We start from the raw sequence: 13,190 nt of genomic DNA, 5'->3' as shown, positions 1-13,190 counted from the left end.
TTGAGAGCAGGAGTCGAGGTCTGGGAGAAGCAGCAGGATGTACGTCATTGCCTTGAACATTATCACTGTCCGCCACTTTTGCGAGCAGACAGATGGTTTGTTTGCTCTCTATCTTTTTAGCCTCATAACCTGCATGTGTGTAAATATCCGCTGACAGGGCTCCACACTAAGAGACTCAGAGCCCAGTTTGAGCAACGAGCCATAAAGTTATGTTTGAGTGCTGCTGTTGTCAGGCAGGGAGCCCCCACACTAACCTTCAGGATGAAATAGGGAGCTTCTTGCGTTTATTTGAGTTTTGCTCATGCTCATGAAAGTAGGACAGAATTCATAATTATGGATCGTGGGGCGAGAAAAGTCATTTATGTGAGGCTCTGTGGTGCAGTAAAACATTTCTCTTAAGTAATTTTCTCTTTTTTTTTTTTTAAATACATATATTTTTCTTTATTATTAAAAAGATTGGTGTTTTACCTCCAAATTCATCTTACGTATTCGTAGGACTGCAGCTTCACCTTTTTCCATATCTGTGAAATAGAGCAGTACCCAGAGAAAATTAGGATTTGATGAAAGATATAAAAATCCAATATTCCTGGAGACCATTACTGGTGAAGACAGGTAGTTAATTGATTTAATGCCTCATAGACCCAGTGGCTTTTCCGTTCGCCTCTGGTAGGAGGAAACCTTATGGGCATGTTATTAAGTCAGATCTATAATTAATTCTGTAAAAACAACTCCGATAAATCCCTCATTTGTCTCACTAATAAATACAATTTCACCGCTGAATTAATGATGCATTTCTACATTTTTTCAGCGGAGGGACACACTCTGCCTATTGACTTAAAAAACTACAACTTAAAGCAAAAGAGGCTAAAAGTTTCATGCTGATATTGGAGGATTTGAGTAATATGGGTGAAGTTTTTATGTTTGGTTTCAGCTTTACATGCACAACATCAGCCATAAATGTGGTCGACTTAAAAAGAGCCTGGAAGGTTCGGCTTTGAACAATTTATGATCCGCACAACCGGATAAGATGAAGGCTGTGGTGATGGCTGTGTCGTTGGGTTTCCCAGGGGCAATAAAAGTAAAAAGTACTTCCTGTGGGCCATTTGCTTTCTTCTCTAAATGGATATGGTCGGTTTAAATCATTTATTACAAAGGCAGGCACCTATTGCTCAGAACTGCTAATTCAAGTTAATATTTTCTTTTTTACTATTTATCCATAGCAATGTTTTGACCATGAAAGTAATTCATACTTCTCAGGAAGAAGGAGGTTTCAGTCTATTTAGTTAATTCAATTTGTCACTAAATTGTTAATTAATGGCTACACTGCTAACAAAGAATGTGCAACATCAATCAGTAGGACACGCTCCCACACACGCTTTGACTTTGCTTTATTTAAAATCCAAACCTCAGATAAGATAAGAAAACTCACAGACTTGAAATGTACAGCACACAGCCTGTTCCTGTCACTAGCATGAACATGCCTCTCAGAGACTATAATTCAATATTTATGAAGTACGTGAAGGCATGAATCAACTTTTAAGACATTATGTAAAGATAATTCAAGCTATTTGTGCTATCTGCAATAACACACTTCATAAAAGTCAATAAATCCCTGTGGGTGTCCCCGTCTTTTTCTCCCTGTCTTCTCGCCCACGGGTCTGTTCATTTAAAGTAAATGTGTTCGGAGCCCAAACGCATGGGAACTCGCTGAGCGGGAAGCTCCAGCTGCAGAGACGAGCTACAACTGAGGTGCAATTACTCTGCTGGAAAGATTCACAGCCTTGACTTCAGTCGGGCCTTGAGATGCTCGATGAGACATCAAACGAGTGCCAGTAAAAACTTTTGCAAATGTGAAGATTCTCTGTCTTCTCTCGTCTCCTCTTTCCTCGTGAAACAGATGAGGGCCATAATGAGGGAGACATCCAGCCATCTTGTTCCGCGCTCAAAGAAATCTCTTCCCGACTTTCTAACTTTTATCCTGAGCTGACTCTGCTTTTGGTGCCGGTCATCCAAGAATACCGCCCTGTTCCGTGCCTGATCCTCTGGGTGTATGGAGTCACTGTGGGGAAGCTGCCTGGATTTACTAAAAAAAGTCTTGTGCACATTGGAGAAGGTTAAGGTTGAAGGACACAAATCCACTCTGACATATTCTTGTGTGTTCAGCTTCCCTTGCTGAGCCCAGATGTCTTGAGGTTGGAACAGAAGCAATAACTTAATTAATTTACAGATATTGAAACAAGCCTGCACGCTCAGCCAGGGGCTGGTGTACAAATACTCCAGCAACACACTCACAGCAGCATTTCTGCCATATTTGAAAATCTAATATTACACTTGCACGTTTTGTGAAAGCACTCGGAGGCTCAGACATGTTAAGGAGCTCATTAATCACCAAGCTGCAGTCATTGCATTTCCTGCGTGGAGACAGCGTGCAAATGACAAACAGGAGCCTCAGTCCCTGTTTGCTATGACACTAGTATGTGTCAGTCTACCTCATAGAGACTGTCTATAATATGACAGCTCCTCTTAAGTGAAGCCAAATCATCCTGATTGCTCCCTGATTGCAGAATAGGTCATTAACCTCTACCTACTCCATGTTAGTGGATGGAACAAACTTAAAAGTAAATGAAGATGGGTTCTGACATTCTTTCAGTTTTGCTTGCCTCCACCAAGGAGGTTACATTTTCACCCCAGTCAGCTTTTTTGTTTGTTGCTTTGTTTGTTGGTTTTTAAGCAAGATTACACATAAAACACCTTCAAAACAAGATCTCCACAATTTTTAATCATTTTTATAAATTTTCCCAAGAATAACTTGTGTCTGGAAATCAGGCCCATTTCGGGGACTGATATGTGTACAATTTTGTGCAGCTTGATTCTTATCTAGTTGGTTATTTGATCCTATTAAGACATGTTGAAACATGACAGCCGAGACAGACTCACATTTAGCAGAGCATGTGTATTGGCGTGACCTCGATGCTGCGGCTCCACAGTGTCATCACTCCTGCTCAGACTCTGACGTCATTAGAGTAAGATGGCAGCTTCCTTTCTGTACAACAAGAGGAGGCAGAGATGCATCATTCATCTTTAAATAGATTCATTGGTCCACCCGCGTGAGAGGGTCCATGTTCGGACATAGCCGCTTCATTACGACCTGACAGCTGATGTGACTGTGCACAAACATGGCATGACTCACCAGCAGGGGCCCACAGTGGTGGTCACCTTCAGGCAGATGGCCGTGATTCCGTTAACATCTGCGTCAGCGTTGCCCCTGCTGTAAAATAGATTTCCCTCCTCGGCCTGAGACAGGACTTTGCCTTCAGCAGTGTTAACATGCCATGTAATCACACTGTGTCTGTGAATGTCATTAGACCCCCTTTGAAAGATGGAAGGAAATAGGAGGAAAGAGGCTTTTTAAAAAAACAGGTGTGTGCCCGTTTCATTCCTCCTGTAAAAAAAAAAGAAAGAAAAGTCCTCGTCCAAACTGCAGTACGTCAGAGCTTCATTTAGTCCAAGTAACATTCATCAAAATAATAATCCAGTGTGCAGGAGTGGTGCTCTCATGTCATTCATGGACGCTGATGCATGTGCTGAATATTTACAGTAGCCACTCCAGCAGCTGCATACTTTACTGTATGGAGCTAACTGTGATTGTGCACTAATGAGCTTTGGAAGAGACCGCATGCCACAAAGGTTTGACTTTAATTTTTCAAGTTAATGCTGCATTCAGCAGAACTGAGCCCACAATGACTAACCTGGCAACCACTCTCCTTCCTTTCCAGTCCCCATTTCCTCCTATCCTTTCCTTCATGGTCCTCTCTTGGTATTCTTTCCCATCCCGTCCCTTTTCTATTCCTTTCTTTTCTTGTTATGGCCTTCTCCTTTCCTTTTCCTGTCCTGTCCTTTCCCTTCGTTATCCTCCCCTCTCAAGTTTGACCACTTACGTATTCCATAGACGAGACAAACTTTTTTCTCTCTCTCTCACTGGCCCTGGCTTCTGTGTCAGTCTGAAATTTACGATGCTGAGGTGCAGCAGGGGTATTTACCCTGAGTACTAAAAGGAGAACGGTGGAAAGGGCATTTTTGCGAGCTGTCCTCTGACATGCCACCCACACAGTCTTAAACAGGGTGTTATCCTCTGCCATAAATCACTTGGGTCATTAAATCACACCCCAGACACTCTTCTGCCCTTTCTCATCACAGTGGTTTCTCTTCATCTTTATTCAATTAGGGAGATTAATGGCCCGGGATACAGGGCCCAGGTTGACATTCTGTAAGGGGGACATGTCTGAAATGTCAAAGCGTGAGGGGGACAGGATGTGAGAGAATGGGCAGGCGACGTTCATTTACTCTGGAGACATGGCGATAAGCCCCACTGGGGGAGCTCTTTATCCCCGTTTATAGGTCCACCTGTTGTTGCTGCTGCTGGTTTGATGCAACTTCAATCAAAAGAAAACTTTTATGCATCCAAACGTTGTGGTGGATGCAGTTCTTTAAACTTGATGACAGGCAGATTAAAAGCTCTGTCCTCACCAACACCATAAATGAAACCTTGTCATCACAGCATCAAAGACATAAATCCTCCTTTTTTTTTTTAATATAAATATGAGCAGTGAAAATACCGCCGTGCTAACATGGAGCTTGTTCAGCAGCTAAACAACTGCCAGAACTCACACTTCCTCCCCACAACAGAAAGGAAATGAACTGCAGATTGACCAGTGTTTCATCTGTCGAAGCGTGGACCACATCTGAATAGAAGCCCCCAGGCGAAGGCTTCAACGGCTCCTTGTTAGCGTTTCCACTGGAAACTGCCACTGAGATGTAAATGAGGTGGTCAAAGAAAAGTGTGTGTGTAGAAATATGGAAATATGAAAAGGAAAGACAATAAGTAAAAAGGGCTTTTATTTCTGAACGTATTGTTCTGCTGCTAACGAGAGCTTAGCTCCCGCAGGATATTTCATCATGACACTATCTAAATATAGATTTAAAAACCATGTTTTAAACATTGGCAGGATTTGCAGTGATGCTGGGTTTTGGATGACTCACTCCTGGGTTGAATAGTTAATATGGTAGAATATAAAGCCTTTCCTGAAACTTTTATCCAGCCATGTCATTGTGCAGAGTCTGTTATGTACTCGATACAGTGAAGGGCACATTATGAGGAGTTTTTAGCGGGTGAATGAATAAAGTCTCTGAGGCATGAAAGCAGCTGCTGTTTACTTTGTTTTCCAGTCATGCAAAGGGGAATGGTATTGTCCCTTGACTGGTCGGTGCAATACTTTGAACCAGACCTCTATTTCTAAACAGCTGTTTGGTGGATTGAAGTTTGTTCAGATATTCATGGTCCCCAGAGGATAAGGCCATTTGATTTTGGAAATCCTCGTGTGACATCATGAGGTTGTCTCCTGATTCTGGGAAGATGCTTGAACAACTGTTGTATGTAGAGCCACAGTGTTTGTTACCAACATCCATATCCCCCTCAGGATGAATTGTCATAAATTGTAATAATTCTCTCATGACATTTGTGGAGAAAAGAATCTGGAAGACATACAAGAAAGCAAAGGGGAGTACAACTGAAACACAGAGGCCATCATTTACCATCTGCCCCCCATAAAATACATGGACTGAGGTCAAGGACACCAATTTTGATATAACTCCAAACTCTTCATGTTTCATGTAAACATAGAAAAATGATAATAAATAAATACAGTATATTGTCGGATGTTGCAGGGTTGTTACACATCCTGGATTCTGATTATGAACTTTCTTGTCATGGGCCTCTGTGTGTTGAGTTTTCATGTACCTTTCCTATACATGCACTTCCTCCCACAGTCCAGAGAGATGCTCAAGTTAAGGGGCGACTCTAAATAAGTGTCAGCGTGGGCGTGAATGGTTGTTTGTGTCGGCCCTGTGAGCTGGGATTGGCTCCAGCCCTCCACGACCCTCAAAGGATAAACTGTGTAGCTGATGAATGAATGGATGGGTATTAATATAATGAAATGCATCTGTATTATATGGGACATTGGGATGTGATTTGTTTTGGATTTTACTACAAAGTTTTTAATAACATTTGTTTGCCACTCGCCTGAGTACAAAAACGCTGTATCATCATTAACAGAGGAATACTCATCCAGCCCTGAATAATTGTAAAACTTTGTTAAACTTTTTCCATGTGTGGAGGCCTCCCCTCGTATTCTACATTTCACTTGCAACTTTAATTGTCTGTGCTGCGTTAAGTTTTCCATTTCCAATACATCACACACATGAAATGTCACTTTGTGAGGAAACGGGGAGAGTCTGTGAGGACTGTACGTCAGAAACACTTTCAGAAATCTGCTCTGTTCGGCTTATCACAATATTATGGTTATGATGACTCCAGCGCAGTTGTTTTCATTTCATTAACTACACTTTCAAGGTGAAAAAACAAAGTGTAATGTGAATAATCATAAAAAATGAAAAAATGTGGATGTTTGAAATACACATCTAATGATGATTAAACTCTAAGAATTGTTCCTGCACCTGTGTGCAAAATATAATCTCAACCAAAACAGCATGAATGTTACAAGACTTGTTTTCTTTGTATCACCTTTATGCAAACTACTCTGTCTCCCATAGAAAGCTTCCCAAAAGTGAAGCCAAAGCATCTCAGTCGCCCCCTGGTGCCTTTTTCTATAATTATACTGTCTTTCTCTTTAATCTGCAATAACACTTACCGTTTGTTTGTACCCAGCTCCCCTGGCAAAAGGCCTGAAGCCTGCAGGAAGTGGTCTTTAAAGCCCAGCCCACAGGAAGTGGAGGAGACCAAAGGCAGATTGAAGAGGGGGTTAGATTTAGAATGGGTTGAAACGACTTTGTTATTATTTGGTCATTGTTAAGTTAATCATATTGTTGGTGTATATATACTTATTGTGATAGGTTGTTTATGTTTGTATGTTGATAGTTTATTTGTGTGGTTAATGTTTGATTACGTGTGTGTGTGTCTGGACTAGTCCACCTGTGTACCCCCCCTCATTTGTAAGGAGAGGTCTGTTAGTTGTGTTGAGCTTGTCGTGGTCTTATTGCTTAGTTGAGTTTTGGCCCTGATTTTGTAACTGTTTTCTGCTTTTGTATGGATATTTAGTTATTTGTGATTCGAATAAAAAAATAAAAAGATTTTTAATTTTATAAAAAAAAGAAAAATAACTACACCTTTGTCCTCTTCGTTTTTGCTTGGTCCCTAACAATGAAGTCCTCGGCGCAAGATGGCAGCGTTGGTATCCAGGACGTTTTGGCTTAATTTCTGGATAGTGGGAGTAAGTTGAGAGACGCCATCCGTCCTCCGATACAGTCTGCGGCTCAGATGCTACGTTACTCGGCACAGTCTGGAGTTGACTCAAGCTGCTGTTGGCTGCCTCCTCTCTGTCATCATGTGGCAGGTGACTGACAAAAGCAAACACTCGGTATTGTTCGTGGGAGGGAAATCTCCTGGGAACCCTCAGCAGACTCCCCCCCCTCCACATTTACAAACACAGACAGGATTGTTTCCTATTAGTTAGTATTCATTTCTTCCACTGACTGGTTGTCAGGCTGCGGGTTCTATTATTCAGGTTGTGTAGTGTGGTTTTAGATGTTGTATAATGTGACAGTTATTGTTTAGTAAAGCTGACTGGAGAATTGCAAGAAGCTCGTTGAAGGCAGCAGAGGGAATGAAATCTAATTTAATATCAAACCTCAATAAAATGATACGGCATCATAAGTAAAAATGCAACAAGGCATTACACAGCTTCAGTTAATTTAACAGTGGCCACACAGGACTCTGTTTATATGATTAACTGTCAGTAGGCCAAAGGACAGTGGAACAAAACAATTACTCAAATGTCTTCATGTCCACAAATACAGGTTTGTCTCTGGAGGAGGAGAAAGATCTTAACGTGTGACTCTGCAGAGACTTGCAGGTGTAACATTTCCAATTACTGCTGCGTTTAAAAAAATAATAATACAACCACCCCAGAGCATCGGCGTCTGCTGTGCATTTGTGTGAGTTATTATTCAAATGACTGTCACTCCCGATGGTGCACTGCCAACGATGCTTAAATCATTTTCTGTCAGTGAAAAGAAGCTGATCCCAGTCCGTCTTCAAACATAACAAAACAAGTATTTTAGTGGGGGTGGTGTATGAATGTGTTCATTAGAAGGTGAGATTAGCACTATTTGCATATGTGTCCTTGCTGGGAGTGTTTTGGCAATCAGAGAGATTAGATGACTCCAAAGCCAACACAGCAAACAATAGAAAGTAAAACATGACTACAGCTTGTGGTAATGAAGCTGAACACATAAACACATTGTACTGAGGACAAAAAGAAGAGGAGAAAAGAATATGTTCAAGCAACAAAATCAATTTCCAGCACATGTGGCTTTTCCGAAATGATGAGCATGGTGATGTTTTTCCTTTCTGCGAAACATTAAGAATGGTTGGTCTAACAATGGTGGTTGGTAGACCGCTGAAATATTACCAACGTCAGGCAGCCCACATACAAAAAAAAAGGTTTAATTTCCTATTTTTTTGCCGCTCTTCAATACATCTTAAGCAAAAACAGGACTTCGAGCTGACATGTCGAGTTAGAGTAATCTGCTGCTGCTGCCGACTGCGTGTTCTGGTTTGAAGTCTAACAAAACACTGAGTGAAATTAAGCATCGGTTCTGAGTGGAAACGAACTGCAGCACTCTCTGCTACATGATAGTAGAAGTGCCAGTGAAAATATGGGTTACTCCTCGGGTTTTCCAACGTGGCCACCGTTCAAGAAACTTCAAGCATGATTACAGGCCTCTGCTTAGAACATGGCCATTTGTCACTATTAGACCAAAAGAAAATCCTTCATGCCGTACCACGTCTTCTTGAAGACGTTTTGAACGGTCTTTATGACCAGCAGATGTCAAGGTATACGTGCATATGTTCTGCTGAGTATCACACAGGCCTGTAATTGAGTGTGTCTGTGAATGACAAGAAAATTGACTCAATCTGACCATCCTGACAAGACGAATGCAACTTAAAGGTGGATGGAAAAAGTTGAAACTCGACGTGACAGAGGAAACTTGCACCTTCATGCCAGGATAGTTCATAGAATGGTCTATGGCTGCAGACACGTAATGATATCATACCATCAACAATATACTCACTTTGTGGATAAAACCCATAGACTGTATGTAAAGATGGACGACATGACCACCTGTTGGCTAGAGGGCATGAATTCACATCAAATAAAATTTCTCAAGGATTGTTTCTGTCATTTTACAAATGTAGGTAGTTTTTATCCCATTTCCCCAGTAAGATTGGTTTTAATCAGTTATTTGATTCCATAAAAATAGGGTGACATGTCATGATGGACAGCTGAGACTGATCTGCGATGGTTTGAGGATGCGTGCAGGCCCGACCTTGATACCACAGCTCCTCTCCACGATCACTACTGTGCAAACTCAGGCTCTAAATTATGTAAATGTGTTATTTTTTGTACATCGGGAGGAAGTGGAGATGTGTCCTTCATCGTCCGATGCAGTCTATGATAAAAAACCTCATTGGATGTCAAGCAAATACGCTCAGCTTTCAGCCAGTCTGGCTACATTAGCATGAAAAGCCAAGTGACAGTAAACAAGAGGTTTTTATTTATCTATTTCTAAGCCAATTGTTGTCTACATTGCACAGCTCATGCCATCTCTCGGGACAGCTCAGATTCATGGCTAAATATACACTCGCAGCGACGCTTTCACTTTGCCATTCTTCAACAGGATTGATACTTAGTAGGAGGGGAGGAGAAGAACCAGTCTGGCAACCCTATTAGCATAATTGCATCATTAATTTTGAATCCCTTTCACTCTGAGAAATAGTAGCTGGTACTGGGTGCAGCTTCTAGTCAAGAGAAAGGCTCTACACACACATCGGTTCCTAACAAGCCAGGGAAATGCCTGCTGCCTCATTAGTGCGAGATCCCTGCAGGCCTCTTTCTTTGAATGCAGAGGGGTCTGACGCCTGTGAACGACAAACCCATGGTGTTTGGTAGAGTGGAAGCATTCAGGTGAAAGTTATTACACTTTTCTTCCCACACTCAGTCGCATAACACAGCTTTAGTGTTTCTCCCACAGGGACACTCCAAGGTCGATTGTATCTCTCCAAGTAAAGCGGCCACCAAACTTGTGTTTGAAGAACTATTCGCAAACTGCTGTCTCGTCCATAATGAGGATGCTCTCCCAGCATTCCTGGCTGCTGGTGCTGTGAAACAGAATGGAAGAAGAACTGTGTGAAGAGGATGAATGAGCGAGTAATTAGGGTTGTAAGGCTCACCTTGAATTAGTGAAGGAATGACAAGTGTGAAAGCCGGCACTTTACACTCACACAGAGAGAAACCTGTTGAGTGGGCAGAACATACTGTAGCTCATGAAACATGAAACTGTTCTGATTAAAAAACTAAATTTTGAGAAGAACAATGCCAATCTTACGTCTGTAAATATACTGTCAAAATGCGATGAAGTCCCAAAAAATGTGTTAAATTATGCAGAATGCAGTATATGGGAAATATCTCAGGATGAAAAAGAGGTCCCAGAAAATGACAATAGTCCAAACACTTTACACATAATTGTTTAGCTTTAGGAATCCTGGAAGGTTAATTTACTTTTGATAGTTGTTTACCATTGTTTGTGTCAGTCTTACAGAGAATTCAAAGCTAAGCTATCATCTAGTGCTCAAGAAAGTGAATGCCAAACTACACTTTGTATTTTATGACACATGTTCGGAACAAAATGGAACAGAACTTGTAAAACAGCATTTCCAACTGCGCCGTTTGGATTTTTGGTCGGTTCTCACTCTCCAGTTTCCTCTCCTGGCTAAATGAACAGAGTAGTAAAATAAGGGAAGTGTAGTGGTTTATTATCATGGCAAAACTACTCAACGGTCCACAGCCTAAAATGTTTGGTGATTCCCAGAACATGCCAATAATATTAATGTTGCTTGGTTGAAAACTGGTCTTTTTTAGGAGGTGTAAATGGTCCCTTTAAAAGTAATTATTGGACACATTTCCTCAGCCTGCATGTCTGGATAATTATTCAGCTGCATTTTCAGAAAGGTTGTATTCAATATTTTAACTTGAACAAGAAAGGCTGGAGAGAAATAAATATTTAAATGACTTACAACTTTGAATTTTCACTTACAGCATTCAAGTCTTCACTTTCGGCATCATTACTGAATTTGAAAGAATTTTCTTATCCAAACTGTACATTTGTCTTCATCTGATATCTCAGAGGGTTCAGGGCTGTTGTGATGTTTGGTTTATTAATTCATGAAAGATAAATAATTCAGCGTGTGTCACAATGGGTCAGATGCACTGCAGTTTGTGTTTTTAGAGAAACATGGAGGATTTCAGTTTGCATTTTTAATAGGATGTTGCTTTCTGTTCTTAGTTTGCAATGAAAATAATTCTCTGACCTTTTCTCACTGATGTGGGAGTTGGTGTTCTGCAGCGAATCAAACACAAGTGAGGAGAGATCTCTGGTTTACTTTCAAACACACAAATCTGGTCATGATTTCCACAAGGGAATGTGGTCTCAGATTCAACATAAACCAAATACACTCCATTGTTTGGTGGTGCTTGTGTTGGATGGTGAATTCAGTAGTGGATGACAAGACATTTTTTGTTTTTGCCAGTGAAAAAATGAAAAGCCTCGAAAAACATTGACAGAAAATGGTAGCAAGTCTTTTTTATTTATTTTTCATAAATACCTTTTAATGCAGGTGAAAGGCCACTTTATCACTATCTGCCTGCTGTACCTCATGCTTAAACATTTTGTTCTGGTTGGTCTGGTTTGTTTTCATTCTCAAAGATAAACAGGATGATGCATCAGCTCTGGCCTCCAGCCGCCTCAGTAGCAGTGTTAGGATTGTGTATATTGTACAGTTGTCTGGGCTACTTCCTGTTTCTGGGATGGGTAGCGTGTGTTTGCCTCGTTCCTGTCAATTTCTTCCACACACCTGTTCCAGATGTTGCAAACATTTACTCACCTCACTTCCATTTTTAATGGACCTGCACGATCACCAGTCGCAGATTCGCCATTATGGCCAACCTCATTCATTTGTGGGAAAGCTTGTTTTCGAACCTGCACGTCTGTGCTGTGAACTCTGTTTTTCTCCTGCTCTGCACTGTTGTCACGCTCATTCTGCTCCCCAGCCACACTACTCCCAGGATTCCCTCTGGAAAGCACTGCACGTTTGGATCCCCCCTCTCGTGGCCTCATTCCCTGGACACAGGTGGTGGTTTGTTACATAATAAATCTTGCACCTAATTTGAACACTGTTATATTCATATTTTGTTGTCAAAACGTTTGTCATCATGCTAATGCTGAGGAGTTATGATACGTGCCATGTACACCGTATAACAAATTTAAGCTCTTAGGTCTCAGCTAATCCACATCAAATAACAAAACTAATCACAAAAAAGAACCTGTGGACATCAGTCAGTTTGATAAGAACTGACTGAGACAACAGAAAGCATCTTTGGGAAAACATTTAACATGTACTTTGACTTTTTAACTTTCCCCATGTCCCATCTGCTAAAATGGAGGAGGCAGGGTTTATGACCTAAACTGCGGCCAGTCAGCAGGGGATGAACAGATGAGCTGTCATGTCATCCATCTTCATGTACAATTTATGGTGTGTGCAGCTATTTCATATTTGTATTTGAGTTTACGATCATCAGGTTGGTTATGTAGAGAAATGTTTTTCAAGCTCTGTCAGCTGAGAGGTTCAGTGGAAACTTTTTCATGTAACAGATTTCTGTCAAACGGCTTCGTCACAGTTTAAATCAACGAAAAGTTGTTAAATGCAGCTCATTCATTCACTACTCAGCATCCATTAACGACCAAACCCATGTGTATCACGGTGATGAAACAGCCATATCCATCACATCAGCATATATGTCGTCTGTGTCCACTGTCATTCGACTTTTTCATGTTCATACCAAATGGAGCATCGTGCCCACTGGGAGCCTTTTAAGTGATAAGCTGTGCTTATTTCCCAAATGCTATTCTTTCTAAGTACAAAGCCACGGACATCTGTTGACGTTGATCACCAAACCAGGCCCATTTCATGCGTTCCTGTTTTTTCCCCTCCCAGTCGACCTTTGGGATTATTTATCGGATAAAATTATGAGCAGTGGAAGGAGCTATCCAGGGAG

General features: G+C 41.2%; 1 long non-coding RNA gene across 1 annotated transcript; it reads right to left on the bottom strand.

Annotated features, from left to right (window-relative positions):
- Positions 1-1,346: 1,346 nt before the first annotated feature.
- Positions 1,347-4,144, bottom strand: LOC109639908 (uncharacterized). The gene is made up of 3 exons (XR_002203454.2): positions 3,191-4,144; positions 2,938-3,043; positions 1,347-2,186 (listed from the first exon to the last, which is right to left on the bottom strand). It is a non-coding gene; the product is annotated as an uncharacterized lncRNA (long non-coding RNA).
- Between the last annotated feature and the right edge of the window lie 9,046 nt (positions 4,145-13,190).

The sequence above is a fragment of the Paralichthys olivaceus genome, chromosome 7, assembly GCF_024713975.1.
Source record: "Paralichthys olivaceus isolate ysfri-2021 chromosome 7, ASM2471397v2, whole genome shotgun sequence".
NCBI lineage: Eukaryota > Metazoa > Chordata > Actinopteri > Pleuronectiformes > Paralichthyidae > Paralichthys > Paralichthys olivaceus.
The sequence above is the reverse complement of the archived record's forward strand: the minus strand, read 5'-3'. Positions and strand labels throughout refer to the sequence as shown.